The sequence below is a fragment of the Zosterops lateralis genome (genome assembly GCF_965231275.1).
Source record: "Zosterops lateralis genome assembly, chromosome: 5".
Taxonomy (NCBI): Eukaryota; Metazoa; Chordata; class Aves; order Passeriformes; family Zosteropidae; genus Zosterops; species Zosterops lateralis.
Window position 1 is genome coordinate 32,667,562 of NC_139766.1, and position 17,338 is coordinate 32,684,899.

The 17,338-nt window shown below is 40.3% G+C and overlaps 1 long non-coding RNA gene across 1 annotated transcript in view; it reads left to right on the forward strand.

The window, feature by feature from the left end:
* Nucleotides 1-5,648: 5,648 nt before the first annotated feature.
* Nucleotides 5,649-17,338, forward strand: part of LOC310909917 — an 83,499-nt gene continuing 71,809 nt past the window's right edge. Inside the window, exon 1 of the long non-coding RNA XR_014590208.1 lies at nt 5,649-5,746. This is a non-coding gene — a long non-coding RNA (uncharacterized lncRNA). The remainder of the gene's footprint in view (nt 5,747-17,338) is intronic.

The following is a 17,338-nucleotide window of genomic DNA, read 5'->3' on the forward strand; positions in this document are numbered from 1 at the left end:
AAGGCATTCAGGATTAAAAGCTTCCACCTGTTGAGGAAATATCGTATACTGTTTCAGAGAACCTCCTGAGTTGAAACTCCATCTGCAGTCCCTACACAAGGACTCCTGTTTTTTCCTGGATAGAGAGTTTGCAATCCTGTCTGTAAGGCACACAATTACGGTCTGTCAATCAGACCTGTCATGGGAGTCATGGGAGTCATCTTTGACTTCACTTTTTTTTGACCTGTTTATCTTGATGTATATGAATTTTATTTCCTTTTCTTTTCTAAAGCATCTCCTTATCTTTGTTCACATCACAGATATGCTTTTTTAGGCTTTTGTTATCTCTCATCCTGCTTATGACAGCTTTTTTTTCCCCAGACCTGACCTGACCTGTCAAAAAGGTCCCTTGAAACACTATTCTTGCACTTATCTTCCTGGCCTATTTCTGTGGTTCCTTTTTGTACTTACCTCTTTAGTGTATCTTCATAGATTTCTCTGTCTCTGCAAACTCTGTAGCCCTCTGAGAGTGCAGTTTGACAATTTTTTTGGCAGCTGTGCTGGCCTAAGACAGTTTTTGCTCCCAGCCATCCATGCCTGTCTTTTTGATATGCCCGCTGGTTTGCTGGCACAGTTGTTTTGTTCAGCTGCGTGATAAACCAGATTAGGAACCTGATTTGGCTGAAAAATAGCATGGGGGAGGGAGGAGAAGAGCATTTTACAGCCAGCTTATTTCTCCAGTCAAGACTATGAGGCAGTTGGGTCTGCAGCAGGGACAAGCAGTGAGAGATGCTGGGCTGCAGAGCAGCCGTGGCTTGTGCTGGTTTGTGTGGGGCTGCTGCCAGCTGTTGGGCTGTGACCTGATTGTGATGGTGAGCCAAGCTAATAGCTGCCTGCTGCTGACAGGGGAGTGCTGCACCCCCTTCCTCACCCCCCAGCACGGGGTGCTTCCTGTGTTCTCCCTTGTGCCAGCACAGGTGCTTATCTCACCCAAGTGAGCCAGCTATGCTATGGGAGCTAACCCACAACAGGAGAACTCACTTCTTCTGAGGGCTTTCCTGGCTATTGTTTCAAGAGCCCATGGAACCCACCCACTCAGCAGCATCTGGGTGCTCTGTCAGCTCAACTTTGGCCTCAGTTGCACCACAGCACTTCACAACTTTGTCTTTTCCTGCCATTGCCTGTCCTCCTCTCCCTCAGTCTCCATATCTACTTCATCTGCTTTTCTCATAGTTGTGTTAATGATGTCCTTTTGGTCACCCTCAACATATGGAATACACTCTCTGGAGCAATTGCTGCATCTTTCAAATCTCTCCAGTTTTTCTCTTACCATGACACATACTGTAAACTGCCAGCAGATAATGCCCAGTTTAGTTACTTGCAGGAATTTTGGATTTCATTACTACACTTAATGTGTCCATGTGTTAAGTTGAAACAGGCATAGTCTATCAGTTTATTTGTGAAGCTAAAAGGGATTAAACAGAATCTTTTTTGGTTTTTTAGAGCAAAAAATCCCAAAGCTATACCCTGGAGGAGATGTACTTTCCTAAGGTCATATATAAATATCAGAGGATTATTTTCTGTTGCTTTCACACCTTGGATCATCCTTCATGCTTGTGCAAATGGACATAGCATTGCTACTAAGCAGTTTACAGTAACATCTTACAGAATTGTAAATTAGTGCCCCAGAGACATGATAGCAGAGAGTCAGCACTTACATGGGCAGCTGAGCATAGAGATTTAGGGATTTCTTTTCACCTAGCTGTTTTTACTGTTAGGATTCTTTTTAGACACATGTAGAAGCATATCCTAAACATATTTCATCCTAGTATCTTGGTGTGCTAAGCATTTTTTTTTCCTATTCAGTTAAATAGAAACTGTATAGAAAACCAGCAGTGAGTAAAGCAGCATATTGCCTTGGAAGCAATAAAATAAAATTATCTGTGTTTGCTATTTAAAAAAACAAGCAACACAAACATGACAGAGGGCACCTCTACACCATGCAACAGAGGACAGGATTTAGCATATATTCATCGAGTCACTTGTGAAATAAGAGGCAGCAGCTGTAGACTTGTGTGTGAGTGCTGTTGCACCCAAAGTACTTAACCCTGTGGTAGGTGGTGCTAATTAGGTTGGACATGGTGCTAATTAGGTTAGATACAACACTGTGGTCATGCAAATACACAGTGCCTGTGAGTCCAGCTCAGACCTGGCTGGAGGATTCTGCACAAACTTCTGTGAGAGGCCATATGTGTGCATCCAGAGAGAGAAATTGTTTGCTCCTGGCCTCTTGTTCATTACACCTGTAGGGTTTAGCTTCAGTAACATGCATTTGCCACATGCAGGTGTCACATGTGGCTTTGTTCCAGGGGTTACCTCCCTCTTGGTGAAAACAGAAGATACACTTTTAAGTGTGTTTTTCAGGCTCTGAGTTGTTGCTGTGTAATAATGGGCATCCAACATAGCTGCTTCTTAAAACCGTTCTGTTTCACTCCTTAATTAAGGCTGTAAGGACTGAGAGGAGCAGGAAAGAAGTGGATGGTAAATTCTTCAGTCACTAGAATTTCATAGAAAAGGTGCATATCTGCTGCAAGGTCGTGGAGGCAGACAGCAGTATGACAAAGAGCCAAGCACATTCTCCTCCAGTACATTTATCAGGAGACCTGCCTTCTCCCTTCAGTGAGACAAAGCAATGTTTCGGATTGAAGATATGATCATGGCTACAACATAAATTCTGTGTCTGTGTAACTGGATGGCAAATATATCCCCAGAGCACTGACTGCAGAATTGCTGTCTTTTTAAATAGCTGTTTAATACATCTATGAACATAGCATTGTTTCAAAATTGGAATGCTCAAGTTGATGTTTACAGGAAGGTTAGTGCTTATTAGTAAGAACAAGGTGAACTGAAGAAGCATTGTTCAAGAGGCAAGTGTTGGGAATGACCTGTGAAATAAAAGGTATTACAGGATCTTTCTCCTTTTTTTGTATTTTTTAAAGGATCTCAAGTAGTCATTCTGGCAACTTCTCTCTGTTGTTTCATTTCTGTTTGACAGACAGATGAGACAGAGGTTTTATTAGAATGTCCTGAGCAATCAGTAATAACTAGGAAAGACTAGTGAAAATGTGAGCCCTGTCTGTAAGGAAATGGTTATCCAGTATATGGAGAAAGCTGAGGTATGCAAAAACTTTTTTGCTTCAGTCTTCACTTAGAGGTCCTCCAGCCACAATGCCCAAGTTACAGAAGGCAAAGGCAGGGATAAAGAAGGAAGAAGATCAGGTTCTGCTCTAGGAGAAGTTCAGGTTTTGAGAACCTGAAGGTGCCCAAGTTCATGGGACCAGATAAGATACATCCACAGGTCCTGAGGGAAGTGGCAGAGGAAGTAGCTAAGCCACTATCCATTGTATTTGAGAAGCTGTGACAGTTTGGTGAAGTTCCCTCTGACTGGAAAAGGGGAAATGTAGTCCTCATTTTTGAAAATGGGTGAAAGGAACATGTAGGGCACTAGAGGCCAGTCAGTCTCACCTTTGTATCTCGCAAGATCACGAAGCAGGTCCACCTGGAAACTATTCTGTGGCTCATGGAAAACAAGGAAGTGATTGTTGACAGCCAGCATGACTTCACTAAGGGCCAGTCATGCCTGACAAATTTGTGGGCCTTCTACAGTGAAGTAACAGCATTGGTGGATAAGGGAAGAGCAACTGATCTTGTGCAAAGCATTTGACACTGTCTTGCACAATACCCCTGTTTGTAAACTGGAGGGGTAGAGATTTGATGGATGGACCAGTTGGCAGATAAGGATATGGCTGGATAGTCACACTCAAAAGAGTTGCTCTCAATGCCCAGTGTCCAAAGGGAGGAGTGACACGTGGTGTTTCCTCAGAGTTCGCTATTGGGACAGGTGCTGTTTAACACCTTTGCAAGGTGACATAGAGAGGGATGTTGAGGGCACCCTTAGCAAGTTTGCTGAGAACACCAAGCCCTGTGGTGCAGTCATACACTGCAGGGAAGGGCTGTCCAGGGGAACCTGGACAGGCTCAAGAGGTGGGACTGTGCAAGCCTCATGAGGTTCAACAAAGCCAAGTGCAAGGTTGTGTGTGTGGGTGTGGGCAATCCCAGGCACAAACACAAGGCTGGGCAGGGAATGGATTGAGAGCAGCTCTGAGGAGAAGGACTTGGGGGTGTGGGTGGATGAGAAGATTGACGTGAGCTGACAAATGTGCACCTGTAGCCCAGAAAGCCAAACATGTCCTGGGCTGTATCAAAAGTAGCATAGCCAGCTAAATGAGGGAGGGTATTCTGCTCCTCTACTCTGCTCTCATGAGACACCACTTGGAATGCTGCATCCCAGCTCTGGGGTCCCATACATAAGAAGGACATAGACCTGTTGGAGTGAGTCCAGAGGAGAGCAGGATGACCAGAGGGGCTGGAGCACCTCTCCTAAGAGGAAAGACTGAGAGAGTTGGGTTTGTTCAGACTGGAGAAGGGAAGGCTCTGGGGAGACCTAGTTGTGGCCATTACCACTTAGAGGGGGGCTGCAAGAGACCTGGACAGAGAATTTTCGTAAGGGCATGTAAGTGATAGAACAAGGAGGAATGGCTTTGAATTGAAAGGGGTTAGGTTTAGATTGGATATTAGGAAAAAATTCCTTACTGTGAGGGTGGTAAGGCACTGGAACAGATTGCTTTGAGCAGTTGTAGATGCCCCATCCCTGGAAATGTTCAAGATCAAGTTGGATGAGGCTCTGAGAAATCTGATCTAGTGAAAGGTGTCCCTGTACATGGCATGTAGGCTGGAACTGGCTGATCTTCAAGGTTCCTTCCAACCCAAACAGTGTTACAATCTATAATAATGGACCTGTGACAAGTCAGCAAGCAACTATGCTGCATATAATATACTTGGACATAATGGATTAAGATATGACACCTCTGAAATTATGAAAATTATGAGAATTCATAGCCTTTTGATATTGGTATGGTTGTTCCTGGCACTTTATAAATTGTGTAATGTCACAGAGAGGGGTCCAGTTCCCTGAAGATATGAGCAATTATTGTAAACTTTATAATGTCATCAACCAAATTTTCCTTCTTCAAGGTATGGCAGTCATAGTGACCACTTCATAGGGGGAACATAGATTTTTAAAAATATATTTCTTAGAAAAAGGCACACACAGAGTAATCAAAAGTTGGGTATTTAAATTTTTAAAAATTATTTTTGATGTTATCTTCAATTAGGTTTTCTTTTCCACTGTGCCTGCCAGAAAAATATATGCATGCACAGCTAGATATCTCTGACTTTTAAAGTCATGGCACTTGGCAAAATGCTTTTAAGGAGAGAAACACAAAAGCCAACATTATCCATGAAAACTACATAAATATTTATAAGCAGTATATGTTTGATTTCTGTTGTTTAAAAAATTTATTTATTTATTTTAAAAATCCATCTGTTGCTACCAGATGATAAATATTTAAATCAAATTTGTGCCTGGGATACAAGGGCACTATTTTTTCCAGAAGGGACATTATAAATTTGATACTGTAGGCCCAGCCTCAGTTCCACAGCTCAGACAGCATAGCAGGCACTTTGTTGGGGTACATTTATAGACTTGTATGAAAAAGCTTCCTGTCTGGTAGGCTGTAAACAAGTGATCATTTTGCCTAATCTCTTTCAGGAGATTTCCTAGAGGCTGGACTGGAATATATCTCCTGGGAAAATACCTCATTTTGCCTGAAAGACTCCAAGCAGTGGTGACTTACCACCTCCTCAGGTAAGTTGTTCCAGTGTCTAGTTACCCCCACTGCTAAGAAATTGCGTAAGTTCAATATTGAATTTGTCTGACTCCAGTCTCCATTCATTATATCTTGTCATGTTTCTGTCTGCAAGACTGAAAAGCTCACTCTACAATCAAGTGCCTTTTCCATGTGTGTATATCTGGGTACAGTGATCCAGTCACCACTCTTGTCTGACAGATTTAGTAGATGTCTTAAACCTTATACCTTAGGTGTTACTTTTCAACCTCTGGATCATTTTTTCTGTCTTCTGATTTTTTTTTTCTTGTGCTTATATATCCTTCTTGCTGCTTTTTCTGATGCTGTGTGTAGAGCAAGGTCACATCCTAATACTTGCGCCCTTTTTTCATACAGAGGATAATCAGTTATTCTGTATTACAGCTGACATTTGCTGATACATTGCACGTGTCAATAGATTCATAGATAAGGTCTCTAGAACTGTGGAGGTCCGACACTTGCATTCTCAGTGTCTGTTCATATTACCTAATGCATGCTCTGAATTAAAGGAGCAATATCTGTTAGATCTTCTGCATACAGTGTCCCTTTTCACTACCTAGATGATCCATAAATCCCACTAATACATAGAAATTGCAATTCCTCTTTGCTAAATAAAGAGGGAAAGGCTACATTGTGAAGAGTTAATTTCATTCTTCCTGTAGGAGAGGTCCTACACTAGAAAGAGAACTGTTCTATTGCTGTGCTCAGAGTAGAAGAAATAAGGGAGGAGTAAGGGTGAAGAAGCACTGAGAGAACACAGTGGCAGATTTCTGTGAAAGCTCAACTTCTGTGAAAGCTCTGAGTGGCTGTTTTTCTGGGCAGCAGGGGAGTGGAAATAACCCCCACTTAGGAGTTTTGCCCAAGAAAAGCTGAAGTTTAATAGAGCTGGCTGGCTTATGTCTGGACACATACAAAACTGGTAAGAAAAGCATTGTCATTAATGGCTTCTGCAAGTTTGAAATGCATTTATTTGTTTATCTCATTTGGCACATGTACAAAACCTGCTCTGAGTACAGGCGTATGACTTAAATTCCTGTGGTAAAGAATTATAAAATCACTGAAATGTTGTTTGGGAAGGATATGTGCAAATCATCTAATCCAGCTCTGTGCTTGATGCAGGCTGTTGCCAACATTCACTTAGGAATGGACGTCCTTGGAAAATTTGGATATTTTGTCCACAGAAAAGTTTGTCCATTTTGTCCAGCTCCTTATGTACCACACCTTTTCCTTACTCTGCTATCAGACAGGCAAATCTTACTCAGCTCTAACGTGATCTCAATCAGGGAACACCGCCGTCAGGAAGGAGAAAACCTGTTCTTTTACTTCTCCAGATTTCTTGAGTTTAATTAGGCATTGATCCTGTCTAACGTAGGCTGTATGACTGTGGATGCTGGCACACAAATGGTACAAGTGCAGATAGGAGCATTCAAGGGGAACTGCTTATACAGCACAGCTTTGTAATGTAACCACAGTGCTTGCAGTTTGCCAGTGCAAAAAAAAAGTGCCATCATTCTGCTTTTCCCCCTGCTCCTTGGCCAAGCATTTCCATTTTTCTGGTGGCCATGGCAAGCTGAACTAGAAGAAAAAATCCTCACCATAAAAAGTAAGTAATTACTGAATAGTTTATTGACTAGCAGTGCCAGTTGGGACAGACTTGTATGGAACTGCTCTTTTGATTGGCAGCCAGCCATTTAGTTGGCTTTGCTGCAATGAGAAATTTCATCTCTGAAGTACAGTCCCATAGCAGTTTATCCTTATCTAAGTCAGAGCTACCATGATCTGTCCTGGTATTTTTGCAGCTGAGCAGGAGGCTGGTCCAGGGAGCTTTGCAGCCAAGAATTAAGCTTGAACTAAACGCCAGAAAATCCTGCTTGTTCTCCACTAATTTAAAGGAGTTGATGTATCTGAAAATGAATCACTTTTTTATACAGTGAGTTTTAAACTTGTTACCTGACCTGATGCTAGTGTGCTGGTACATATGGTGAGAAGGGGAAGGGAGAAAGGCTGGATTGGGAATCTGTGTCCTCAGACATGGACAATGTCCACGATTTCATTTGTTTGTTTCCTGAAGCATGTGATTGATGTGACTTTTTGTGTTCACAGTAGGTCTTAAGATTATTGTAAGATGATGAAAGAGACCTGTCTTGTATGGAAACATGCAGGGTCAATATTCTGTGGATCATTCTGGACTCAGTGATTATTGAATGACAGCTTGTGTTTGCAGAGACTGACTCAGTGACCCAGATGGTCTCTTCCAGTCTTACATTTTTAGCTGTACCCTTGCTAAGAGTACCCTAGTGTTAAAACTGTTGAGAACTAAATTTTCTTAATTTTACATTAGTTAGCCACTTCCTAATTTGTTGCATTTGGTGCTATTCCATCCTTCGCTGCTGTATTATTTTAACAGCAGAGTGAGAGAGAAAGAAAGAGAGCATTTTTACTCTTAGTTCTGCTAAAGATTGTCCCCAAATGCAGCCATTAGAGACCAGCTGCAGACAAAACAGCACAGGCAGTTGATTTTTCAACAATGTTAGATTTTCAGCTCCTGTCTGCAGTAATTAATTAGCTTCATTGCTGAGCCAACTCCCTGCGGGACTGCATGATCATTAGTGCCAAAGTCAGGAAGGGAGCATGAACTCCCAAACCCCTGGGAAACTACTGCAGCAAATCTTGTCATCTGTAGAGCATTTCAAGAACGTTTCAAGTGACACTGGTAGAAAAGATTCACTTTCTCATCTGTTTGGGGGCCTTGCTCAGATTCAGTTAGACTGATGGCTGGGACCAGGCAAATCTACTTGCTGGACAAGATTTTGTCAAAGGCTATCTAAAACCCAAAGGGTTGCTCTCAGCTAATTCATCTTAATTTTGCTGATATGTAGAGAAAATTATAGAAGACTTGAGAGACATCAAGGTACAAATCAATGGTGATGTACAGTACTGGGGCTGCTGTGCCAAAAGCTAGCCCAGAACCAAGTATCTGTCAGCTAAAAGTCAAACTTGGATACAGCAGGGACACAAATGAATCCAAATATGCCAAAATGGAAGTGCTGGCATGAAATTACACAGCTTCCTTCAGGTGCAGAAAACCAGCAGACACTGAGATTATTTACAAATCACTTTTATTAAATCCTTTTTGTAGGCTTGGGATGCAATGTAATATTGTTTAATCTCTTCTCTCATCCCCCATGCTTGTTTCAGAAGAGAACAAGGAATTTAATCCAAACAAAGGATTAAGAAATTTCAATAACTGGACTACTGCCATTATGGAAACAATGGGCCAGCTCTTTAAATGCTTGTTCTTGATTAAATTGAAGTCAGTGACTACATCAGAGGGAGCAGAACTGGAATGCAGAAAAGAGGAAATGAAAAGTTTAGAAGAGATACACAATTATTTTACCTATTATGCAATTCTAGCAATGCATCGCATAAACAAAGTAGCTCTGAGAAAGGATCTCTCCTCACTGGAGAATAAAGTTAGGGAGAACTTTTGAGAGATGGACAGAGGAAAGAGAAATGAGATTTAATATAGATAAATGTAAGGTAATACACCTGGGAAGAAATTATAATCATCCTATATACAAAATCAGGAGCTCTTTGGAAAACAGTAATAGAGAGGAAAGCCTGGGAGCAGTGGTTTATAATTAATTACTGCAGACAGGAACTCAAAACCTAACACTGGGGCAAAAATCAAATACATTCTTATTCTGGGCCAGCACCAGGTTTATTTCTACGGTGAGTGCATGGAGATCAGGGAGCTGGCAAAAACACAAGCAAAATATTAAACTTATGGTGTTATTATGTTATGTTATGATGTTATTAATTCCATTTATAAGCTGGAGACTTGACTGCTGATACCCAAGCTTGTGGTTTCCTATTTGCTGAGTACAGTGAAACAATAAAGCATGTCCAAGATAAAAACTCCTGATGAGTTTGTAGAAGGGTAATTTTTTTTTCTTGTCTTCATATTTAAATGCAGAACTGTAGCTTTAAAATGATGAGATTTAACCTAGACAAGATTGTGGAAGCAAACCCCCTTTCCTAAAGAAAAACATTACATTTGAAAACAGTATAGAGATAATTAAAACAATGTAACAATTCCATAACTCAGTGAAAGGGAATCTGTTGGCAAGGAATGAAGGCCAAATACAGAGCTATGCTATTATTTAGGTAAGAAATGTTGGTCAGTAAATGCATTTAGCAGGTAGAAAACAAAGATATTACAAGTAACTGTGTTCCACCAAAGAGCAGATGAAACATTTCTATGCTGAGAAGACAATGCCATGTGAAAGCCTGCCAGACAACCCAGACAGAGTGCCATAAAGAGCTGTCTGATGGCAAGACCTGATGGCTCTGTATTTAGAAGTTCACAGGCTTGCAGATCAGAATGAAAGAGAAGTTGATTCTAGTCCTAGAAGAGGAAAGGAGGAAAACCCTAACAAGGTGTAGTATGTAGAATATTAAAGATTTACAGGACTATTTCATCTTACTAGTGAGCTAGTATCACAGGTAATCCTGTCTTTGATTCCTTACAGGCCATGCCAGAAAGGTGACACCTCTCCCTGCTATAAGGCAGCCTTGGGGTGGTATCATTTCTTCCCGGGCTGGATAAAGCTTGGGCTCACACCACCAGAAAGAGGCATTCATTACCCCACAGGCAACTTTTCCTCCCCCTGGGAAAATAATGGTGGATCATTTCTTAGACCCCTCTATGTCACATACCTTTTTTTTTTTTTTTTTTAATAAGTACAAAACCAAGTAACTATATTTTTAAATATGAAAAAGAAAAGAACCCAAAAATATAAAAGCTCTCAAAACTGACATTTCATCTTCTATTGAGAAGGCAGATAAAGCTACATAATTAGTCAAGGAAGGATCACTCCCTTTCTCCCCACAGCCTCCAGAGGATAAACTCCAGATAAGCCTTTCAGAGACTGCAGAGCTCCAACTGCAGAGGGTTTTAGTCTGTGAAAGACGTTTGGAGCACACAATAATTAGCAGCTCACAGCTGAATTTTGCTAGCTGTCATAGTATTTGTTGTTATCACTGCATGAAAGTGCTCCTGTAGGTCTTCTGAGTCTTCCTAAATGTGTGCTGTCGTCTGATTTGTCCACACGGAATTTTTTAATAGAAAATTTGGTCAGTGTACAACACTTAAAGGCTTACAGCAAATCCCTTTTCCATGGCAGAACACCACCTGGACAGAATGAGAAAACAAAAGTTCTTTTCTTGGACATAGCAGGAACTCCTTTACACTTTATACTATATCCAGGCCCTTACAATCCGGGGGGATTCAGTATGATGGGAGAATCAATGGGTAGCCTGTTAATCCAAATCCACATCTTCTTTGTATCCCCAAATCAGTGCTCAAGAGTTCTGGCAGAAGACAGGCCTTTTCTTAAGACTTGCCCTTCATCTCTGCTTGCTCACAGTTTTTAAATCCCAGTGGGAAAACTGTCGAGACACTGGCAGAAAGACAGTAAATATATTGTAATTCCTTTAAACTTAATTGAGATTCACCTCTGTTTTAAGAAAGCGAACACCAAGAACTGTCTGGATTACCTTAAATTCAGTATGTGCTTAAGTGTTTCAGGACTGATACTGTCTTTGAGATAGTTGTCATTACTGCTGCTTTCCAGAAATTCGTATAAATTAAGTATTTCTAACCTTTAATTACAGTGCACTTAATGGTAGATGCACTTGTGCTGTGCCTTTTCTCATCCAAAACAGCTGTTCAAGCTGTTAATCTGTGGGCTGTGCTTTGTTTTCAACAGTTGATGTCTGTCCTGTTACTGCTTTTTATCTTTTTCAGGTGTGCTTGGCTTACCTTCTCAGCTCCCATGGTCTCTCTATCCTCCCAGAAAGCCGGCTGCTGGGAGCTATATGTGCAATATATATGCACTTAACAATGCATTCATTGTCTTTCAATCCAATTGCAAAGGTCATTTTCTCGGCTCATTGTCCCAGTCCTGCCATTCCTCTTTTTTTGCACAATGCCATTGGCTCCCTTTCTTCACTGCGTGAAATACAAATGACTTCTCTTTACTTTTCAGGCCATGTCTAATCTACATCACCAAGAAGTATCCCTCACTGCCATTATACCAACGATACCAGTATTTTAAGGCAGTCTTGTACATTCACTTCCATGCTTTCACCCATGCTGCTGATTATGCATAGCACAAAATCCGTTTAATACTCCTAAACCCTTCTTTCTCTGCTTTTTCAAGCATCAAGTCCCTGCCTCGAGCTTTGTCAGAGTCCGAGCATAGCTACATAATGCTTTTGCTAGAGATGCTTTTTCATATGAACCAGTTATAACCTCTTCCTGCTCATCTTCTCTCTAAGGCACTTCAGAGGCAAAACAGTTTGTTGTTTTTATGTCTGTACAGTGCAAGCTACAGTGAGTGTGCCTTTAGATGTAATTTTAAGAGTAGTATTAACAATAAAAATAGAGTAAACCAAGTTATTTATGTTGTTTCTAGGTCTGTAAGATACTTCTAGGAAGTTGTTCCAACATAGGCTGTTTAATTTGCCATACCAAAGTTGCTTAAGTCTGTGGATTCCAGGAATAAATTTGCCGCAGGGACTAAGAAAGAGGGAGACTGGAACTGTGCCTTTTCTGACAGATGACTGTTACTGGCTTAGTAGAATTACCAGAATGCACCCTGAGGGGCTGTAGTCACTCTGTTTGATGCACTCAGTGAGAGCCATGCTCAGCATGGTTTGATGGGGGCATGGTGATGTGTTTTACAGGTCTCTTAGCAGGATCACAGTCAAACTCACTCACTGTGCTGACTGGACAGACATCTGGCCATGTTTCTTTTAGCATGGAGCTACAAGTGGTTCTGCAAAATTCTGTTTTATGGAGAGCTAATAGAAAATGGCATTTCCCCCCTGTTTCTGTTCCTTTTGGAAATGCTGTTATTTTATCATCTCATGTGTAGCTAAAGTGAATATCCTGTTGTAAGTTATACCTTTCAAAAACCAATTAAAAGGGCCAAGATGAGCAGAATTTAGAATAATAGTCAATGTATGCACTTTAAGATTCTTAGAGACTTAAGATATCTCTGAGAGGTGGACAAAAAGCTGGAGAAATGAGCTCTACATGCTTTCAATATTTAGCAGCTAGAAGATCACATTTTCATTCATGACCACAAAGTGTTTTATTCAGGAAAAATGAGTCTTGTCAAATAGCTTTGATATCGTTCTCTGGCAAGATTACAAGTACATGTGATAAAGATGACTCTATTGACATAATACACTACTTTATGTAGGGCATTTGTTTTATTCTGTGTGGCAGCCTACATAAAAGAGATGTATGGGAAGCAAAAAAATTAAAACCTGTTTTTCTGTATGGTTGTTTGCCATGTCACAGCTCCCTGGAATATGCCTGCCTCTTTTCTGTGTTTTTACTTTATTGCTTTATAATACCTCTAGTTTAAAAATGGCTAGTCTTTGCATAATGTGTAACATCTTGAAATATTCAGAATACCAAACAATGGGCACAAGAACCAAAGCAGTTTGTCGAGGATCTGTCCTTTTCTAGTTATACCTCAAAACTCAAAGGTCGTCATGTCTTCTCTGTTTTATAAAATAAGCATTATCAGGTTCCTAATTGAATGAATCAGTGATGCAACCATGCAATAAAGCTCGTGGTGAACTGCTGAGCCCAGTGCAGGGCATGACTCCATCCAGTGCACAGTGGATAAATACACCTTTAAAAATATCCAGCTATCATTTGCATACTGTTGGACTAATCAGAAGAGAATTTGTGAACTGAATAGTGAAAGGGCAAAAGCTACTCTCAAAGCCCCCAGTAAGAGTGAGCCCTCAATAGTGTGAACACATATGCCAGATGAGAAAAGAGAGCTTCAGTTCCTCTCTGGTCTTGATGAGTCCCTGATGCCATTCATGATACTAAGTTATACAAAGTTTAATCTTAGTGATGTCAGTACAATTCTCAGCACAATTCTCAGCAGATGTCTTAGTAATTTCTCCATGCTGGCAATGAAAGGCAAAACCATTTTTTTTCCTAGCACTCAGGAACAAATAGCACTCATAATAAAATGCCTCTTTACTTGTCTAGTAGTTTGGCTAATTTAGGTGACGGGCCATGAAATTTCGGAGTATTTATGCTTTTAAAAGGTGGACTATACACCCAGTAATCACCTATAGTAATCACCTAGCTGACTCTAATATTCAGGAAGACTTGATTCCCAAGCTGCAAACCCTGTTATTCATCTGGGTATTAAGTGTTGATTAGGTACATGGTGAAAAGTCCTTTGACTTAAGTCATTCAAATAACATACACACTCTATGAGTAAATCACACAGACAAAATCTCTGACTACAGGTGAGGAAGGCTCTCTCTTTCTTTATCTGAAAAAGTCTCAAAGGCTACACGTTATTGTCTTTTTTGTCATGAATATGTAGAGAGCTGAGCCCCTGAATATTTGTTGGGTGAGTGTAGGAAACAAGGCAGTAGAGAAATTACTTTTTATAAGATCTGTTCAATTGACAGCAGTCAAAACCTTTCATTTTCTTCAAAAGTATATTTTGATTGAGACAATACTGTAAGAAGACAGGCATTGTGTATTTAGCTTTATTAAACTAAAAATGGTGCAATTTGCTATGGGAGAGACAAAATTAAATACGATGTTAGTGGCTTGTAATCATCTGATATCTTATAAAGTAACAAAGTGCAACCTGAATTGTGTTTAAGAAAGTTTCTTAACTTATGAATATGTCTGTAACAAGTGACTAGTGTTAACAGAGCTTATAAGTGAAGGCTTTACTGTTATAGCCTTGTCTGACTTGGATAACAAACTCTTTTAGAATTTCAGCCCATAAATCCTGAACAGAAAGAGACTATTCTCTTGTGTCTCTGACAAACTAAAAGAGAATCTTTGTTTGCAGAGCTCCCGAGAGTTAACACAGTACTAGTTAATGATTTTACCATGGTAATTACTTTCTAGGGTCTGTCAGTCAGTCAGTTTTAATGTATGCATAAATTTTGTCCAACATTACTATTTTACTTGCTCCTTGTCTATCAACCTGTCCATAACAAGTTCTGAATATATGGGCCAATTTATCATAGAATCCTATGTAATCTATGACATACAAGGGTGTATTTGATCCCTTCATTTATGTCATTAATGAAAATATTAAATAGCACTGGTCCCAGTATGGACTTCTGAGTGACTCCTGTGGCCATCCAACAATTCCTAATCCACCCATCAAATCCCTCTTTCTCCAATTTAAAGGGAATCATGTTGTGAGGGACCCTGTAAAAGGACACAGAGGTGAGGCTGATTGGTAATTCCCAGGGTCCTTTCTATCCTTTCTAAAGATGGGCACTATTGTTTGTCTTTTTCCAGTCACCTGGGACTTCACCTGACTACCATGACTTTTCAAGTATCATGGAGAGTGCCTTGGCAACTGCATCAGCCAATTCCCTCAACACTCTGGGATGTACCTCATTGGGTCCCACAGGCTTAGGCACATTTAGATACCTTGGAAGGAACTTGATCTTTACAATCAGAGGGACTTTGCTTCCCTAGTCCCCATCCAGCTGTCCATCCACTCAGGAGATGTAGGAAAGGAAGTTGCCATTGACAACTGAGGCAAAAAAATTTGTTGAGTAACAGCCTTTTTCTCATCCATTGTTACCAGTTTTATGTCAAGTTTGAGGAGAAAATTGTTTTTAAATATCAAAACCAGTTGGAATCTTGCAAGTTTTGTGAATATGCAGTGGTGAGTAGAGAGAAGCTTACATGAGGGTTCCTGTGGTGCAAAGGTTTTGGAAAGGGCTTAGCTATTGCCATTTTCCTTAGATACAGTAGGTGACCAGTTGGTATAGGTCTAATTCAGAAATTGCTCATCATGTGCTATATCTTGGCATGCTCACAGGTAGGGGACATGGTGGACTAAAATGTACATGAAATGTACAATAAAATGAGTGTACATGAAATGTACATTGAAAGTGCTTTACCCACTGAGAACTTCAGTCCAGTCCTAAATTAGCAGGTAATGAGATTTATACTGTGGTTGTGTCTCTGGTTCATATGTGCTTTATTCAAACAGGGTCATCTAATAATACCTGTTTTATAAAATAAGGAGAAGCCAGGTCTAATCTTGCAGTTTTGAGGTGTAATTAGAAAGGGACAGATCCTTGATTAAATTTTGTGGTCCCTATACCTTTTGTTTTGATATTCTGAATACCACGAGACATTAGAACTGATGCAAAGGTTGGACTTCTTAAAAACATGAGTTCATTGAGTATGCTTGCCAGTGTTTGTAAAGGACTCTGGCACTCGGAGTGCTGACATTGGTTTCAATTAGTGTGTGATGAGTCCCTTTGTCGTTGAAATCATCATGTTTAAAGGTATAAATAGACAAAGCAACTGACTAATAAAATTTAAAGTGAAAAAAATCAGTTTTAATATGTTTGTAGGAGCTAGGTCATGGCTTTTTTCAGCACGACAGTTGGACTCACAGCTTGGAGAAATTTGAGAACATCTGTTATTTCTGTTGAAAAATACAAGTACATTGAGTAACTCACACCTTTGAAATTCCTTTGTGGGGGTGGAAGACAACTCCTCCCCAGCACAAAGCTGATTTGCTCAGGATTTGAAGAGCAGTTGACTAGTTCATCTTTTAGGTCTCTCATAATTCAGACACAAATGTTCTTTGGAGGGAAGCTTTGAAAAGGCTTTTCTTGTGAGGTTAGTTGATTCCAGAAGGAAGGGCTAAAATTACTTATACATTTACAATGCATAGAAGGTAATTTTACATGTAAGCTTCTTTAGTTTCTAAAATACATGAAGTTGCTGTCCTAAAGAAAACAAAACAAATCTAGTTACAATTGATCTGTGATCTAATACCTTATTTCTTTTGTACATGCTGTATATTTTTTGTAATAGATTTTTAGAAATCTGTTTACTTCTGTAGCAAGTCCTAGGGACAAGGAAAAAACCAGTGGAAGCTGAAAGCATTTCTTACCATAGACATACATACATGTTACACTCCTGGGCGTATACATCACAACACAACATTGAAATTCATTTTTTTTTAAACCCTATGAAAATGTGTGCTCTGTGCCAGTATGCACCAAGGACTTAATGTTTTACTCTATTGACCCTTTAACTAGCATCAGCCAAGAGGCCTGTTTTGTGGGCTCATGAAAAGGGTCTGAGTGACAACCATTTGAGGATGAAGATTCCTGGACAGGCTGATGTGCCCAAAGAGCCAAGGAGAGCATGCTACTCTTCATTGCAGACATACTAGCTTGCCTAGCAGTCGGTGTCCAGTAAATAAAAGAGGGAACAGAGAGAAGGTGGCAGAAATGTGGAAAGAGGTGTAGTAGAAGTAAGAGCATGGAGCCTAGAAAAATGTCTTTGGGTGTGAAAGGAGGTGAGAATAGGAAATTGAAAACCATAATAAGGCTGTGGACTGGAAGCAAATAATGACTGCAAGTGGGAAGGGGAACATCTATGAAAGAAACTGTTCTGTGGCCTATTCCCATTTTCATCTCTAGACTAGGTCTCTCTTTAGGTAATGTCTCCCATGACATATGGA